Genomic DNA, 4,707 nt, shown 5'->3' on the forward strand with positions numbered 1-4,707 from the left:
GAGAAAAATCTATAGCTAATGATATTCTATTTTAAGAAATGGAATGTGGATTTCCTTCTCATTAGCACATTTAGTAGCAAGACTTAGGATCACCTCTTGAAGCAGTTTAACTAAAGTGTTATGTTACAGACGGGCAAAAAGGGGTGTATTTATGACGTCATGAAGGTAGAGCCTTCAGACGGGCCTTACCTGAATGCCGTCATGAACACGCCCCTCGCACGCCTCAAGCGGGAAGAAGCGGCATTAAAAAGGTGCCGCTTTTTTCCGCTTCTTTTTGATTTGCAGCGTACGTGCGCATCTCCGTACGTAAGCTGCTGGATCGGTACGCCAGAATTGCTACGCCGCAAATATAAGTTGCCGGTTTAAAAGCTCCGTGTCAGCTGCGTCGCATAATGGGTCAGGGTCCGGGACATGCGCGGTTTGCAGTCAGCCTTTAATTGCAACGTCCGCTGCCATGCAGCTGTGGAAGCTGCGGCACAGCTGCGGCGCATTTTAAGGCTCGTAACCCTAACCCTAGAGCCACTTGTGCGCATGCGTTGCTAGAATTGCGGGAAGTTGTAAGTTTTGCCGGCGGATGTTTTGGTTGTAGAAAGTGATAAGGGAAAGTTTGGAGTTTAAAGTGCACCCCTACACACATTCCTGTGCCATTTTCACCTAACAATAAAAAACGCTAAAGCTGTAAATATTTACATATGTACAAGGGAGGTGATGGGGGATGGCAGGGGGACAGCGGTGGCAGTGGAGACAGCTGTGGCTGCGCATTGCACATTCAGCAAGAGCGCGGGGACCAAAGGAGAGGAGGCATCTATGATGCTGGTGACACTGGCAAAGTGCAAGCGGACAAGGATGCCAACACCAGCTGATCACCAGCTGGCAGGAGACCACCACTGTTCTTGGGCAGGGCAGAGGGGAAAAGTTTAAAGGGGCCCGGCCGCTTTAAATGCGCACATAGGCTTTCTGCTGCTGCTTAGCGCTGTAGCTGCGCAGCTGCGCATCCAGTAGCCGGCAAAAGAAAAAAAAAGCCGCGGTTTGGGCCGCCCGTGCGGAAGCTGCCTCTCTTTTTGCAGCGTCCTCCGAGGCGGCGGTTTGGAAGCTACGGGTCCGAAACGGACCCAGGTGAGGCGTCTTCATTGCCCCCCATGTGGAAGCTCCAACACCTGAAGCACGTCCCCGGGGTGGGCAGTCTGGAGGCTCCGTATTCAGCTGAATACACCTCCAAGACGTCTTTCCCTGCCCGTCTGTAACCCGCCACATATAAGACTGAAAGTACTTACTTACATTGACTTGTGGATAAGTAAACCCAGGCTGTTGGGGTCAATTTTTGACTAAAATTTCTAGACTTATACATGAGTATATACAGTAGCTCCTAATCATGCAACATGGTTCATTACTGCTCCAGAACGTACTGCTTGCTCAATGGGAACGTATGTATGTTAGAGCCTATACACCTCAGTCTCTATGCATAATCTGCATGCACGCACACACGTACATACATACACACACACACACACACACACACATAGACATCAAATGCCATTTTTCCAGTTTCCAAAAAGGTGGCCACATGAGGTTTTTGCAGAGAGAAAAAGAGTGCTATGGTATCCAAAACGAAAGCAAATACATTATATCATGAGTTTTTATGGACTGTAATTGACTTCAACAGAAGTATGGCATATTATCCAGAATTTCAAGCATATATGCAGTTTATGTGGTGGTATGGGTGGGGCTTGTGAGGTCAGAAGAAAATTTCCTTCCTCTGAAATATAGGAAGTGATGCGCAGTATTATTCCTGTTCAAAACAATTTGTCTAGATGGCTGCTTCATTTCTGGATTGGCACCTATGTGCTAAAACGAAAGTGGAGCAAATGAAGCTGTAGCATCCAAAGCTCAGCAGGTTCTCTTGCTCCACAGTTTATTCTCTGATGTCATTGCAATCTATGGGAGTTCATGAGCAGAGAATTCATGAGAATTAGTCAAAAAGCCAATTAGGTTTTTACAGGTTAAAGACTTTTTTTATTGTTGAGATATTTGGAATGGGGACTAATGCACACATATTCCTTTTGCAAGCTGGAAGCATTATTCATTCTTATGATGTTGAAAAATCTGGATCCCATCACCATGAATTTGTGGGGTAGTAGTGGTCCATCTATGACCCCTAAAAACTAAAAATCTTCACCTAAGGGGCAGAAAAGGATGTCACAAGAAAGAGAAGAAAACCAGTAGGGTCACCAGGTGAGAGGACCAGGGCTGCTGCCACACTGCAGAATTAATGCAGTTTGACACCTAGGTGCCCTTGGCTCCCACAGTGACCGGCTGTCCTAACTGCAAAGGAGGACAAGGCACCGCAAAATGTAGGTCTTTCAAGTAAAATGGAGGATATGACCAAGTAAAAGCTGAAACTCCTCATATAAATATAAATCCATGTGTCTTAGTGATGCTCAAAAGGGAGGACATTTTTGGAATTCCTCCTGGACAGAAGACTTAAATGTAAGATATGCCCCAGAAAAAGAGGACATCTGGTCATCCTGCTGCTTCCATGTTATGGAGCCCTGGGATTTGTAGTTTGTTGTGGCTCCACTGACTGAGAAAGCAAAATCTCCTCCAAAAATCCGAATCCCAGGATTCCATAGCATGGAGCCAGGGCAGTTAAAGTGGTATCAAATTGCATTATTTGTGCAGTGTAGATGTGGCCTATGAAACAAGGATGGGAATGGCTCCAGGGCGAGAAAGAAAAGACCCATAGTAGGCACACCATTTACAGCACTTTAGAAATAAACTATAATAATAACACCAAGCGTGAGCAAGCCACACTCTCTCAGCCTCAGAGGAAGGCCATGGCAAAGCTTCTCTGAACTCATATTGCCAAGAAAACCCCATGATAGATTTGCCTCAGGGCAGGGCAGACCTCCTCCTCTTCCAGGACATGTCCTCCATTCCAACCTTCTGTCCAGGAGGTTTTCTAAAACATCCTCCATTTTGAGCATGGCTAAGAAGCATGCATTTACATTTCTAGGAGTGTTTGGAGCTTTTCTTGAGCCTCCCTTTTTCTTGAATGTCTTCCATTTTGTGGTGCCTTCCTTTGTGGTGAAGACATTAGGGAAGAAGACCAAGCTTTTAAAGTGGATTGTTGGAGCCAGTATGTTGTTTGAGCATTGGACTATGACTCTGGGCTCAAATCCTAGCTTGGCCATGGAAACCTACTGGGTGGAGGCATCACACTCTCTCAGCCTCAGAGGAAGGCCATGGTGAGACTCCTCTGAACAAACCTTGCCAAGGAAACCCCATGAGAGGGTGGCCAGGGGCAGAAAGGACTTGAAGACACACAACAGCAACAAGGGGATCTAGGAATATGAGAAAGGGATGAGTGAGTGGGAAGGAAGGCAAAGGTGGGTGGATAGGGAAGGAATAGGGCCAAAGTCTGGGAAGAAGGAAGGAGTTGGGGGGGGAGGAGAACTGGGGCCATGGAAACCCACTGGGTGACTTTGGGGGAGTCACACTCTCTCAGCCTCAGAGGAAGGACATGGTAAGCCTTCCCTGAACAAGTCTCTCTCTTGGCAAGAGAGGGAGGGAGGGAGGGGGAAGGGGAGGGAGGGAGGGAGGGGACAGGAGGAAAGAAAGAGGGAGAGAGGGAAGGAAGGAAGGTAGGAAGGAAGGGGGAAAGTAGGAAAGAAGGAAGGAAGGCAAGAAGGAAGGGGAGAGAGGGAGGGACAGAAGGAAAGAGGGAGGGAGGGAGGGAGGGAGAAAAGAAATAAGGGGGAAGGAAAGAAGATAGAGGGAAGGGAGGAGGGAGGCACTCTGCACTCCACAACAAATTCCAACTCCCAGAATTCCATAGCCTTGAGCCAGAAAGAGTTAAAGCAGTGCCAAACCGGGTTAATTCTCCAGTGTGGATGCAGCCAAGGAGTTGCAGAGTGCAGCAAACATCTTCCCCCTTCCAACCTCAGCAAGTAGCTCTCTCTCCCTGCTTCTTGGAGGCTGGCAGTGCTTCTGGCTGCTGTGCTTGCCTGATTCTATGATCCTCAGGCTAAAGCCACTCTCTCTCTCTTTCTCTCTCTCTCTGGCGCCCCCTGCAGTTTGGCGCCCTAGGCAGCTGCCTAGTTCGCCTATATGGATGAGCCGGCCCTGCATCACTGCCAGAAACATGTCTGGTGCTGACACAGGAGAAGGCCAGATCAGTGGCTCTTCCTGTATTTTGGAACTTCCTTCCTATAAAGTTCTTCCATCAGGAGGCAAAGACTTTTCTCTCCAGACAGGCTTCCAGCGACTGCCTGTCCTTTATGGTTTGAAGTTTTAAAATGGATGTATTGGACCTTTACATATCTTCATGCGTTTTATTACTAATCAGAGTATTTTAAATTTTAAGCGGTGATTAACTTGTATAATTGATTTAATTTGTATTTGTAAAAGATGTAATTTATTGGGTTTCATCATAAACTTTTAGATAGTGTTGGAAGTCACCTTGCTTCCCAACCCTGGGAGGAAGGTAGGGTCTAAACTGAATCAAAACCAAGTCAACCAATATTACAGGATGTATGTATCTAAAACGATTTCTCCCTTGCTTTTGGAGAAAGAGAGCATTGCTTGGAGAGGGTTGAAAAAGACATGTATGTAAACAAGGAACTGAGGATCAGTGGAGGTTGCAAGAGCAGAGAACTAGCACATTCTGTCAAAAGAAAGTTCAGCAACTTTCCCACCACACTGAATTGT

At 46.9% G+C, this 4,707-nt stretch overlaps 1 long non-coding RNA gene across 1 annotated transcript in view; it reads right to left on the reverse strand.

Moving 5' to 3' along the window:
* Nucleotides 1-3,983, reverse strand: part of LOC121936228 — a 10,639-nt gene extending 6,656 nt beyond the window's left edge. Inside the window, exon 1 of the long non-coding RNA XR_006104941.1 lies at nt 3,870-3,983. This is a non-coding gene — a long non-coding RNA (uncharacterized LOC121936228). The remainder of the gene's footprint in view (nt 1-3,869) is intronic.
* Between the last annotated feature and the right edge of the window lie 724 nt (nt 3,984-4,707).

The sequence above is a fragment of the Sceloporus undulatus genome, chromosome 1 (genome assembly GCF_019175285.1).
Source record: "Sceloporus undulatus isolate JIND9_A2432 ecotype Alabama chromosome 1, SceUnd_v1.1, whole genome shotgun sequence".
Classification (NCBI taxonomy): domain Eukaryota; kingdom Metazoa; phylum Chordata; class Lepidosauria; order Squamata; family Phrynosomatidae; genus Sceloporus; species Sceloporus undulatus.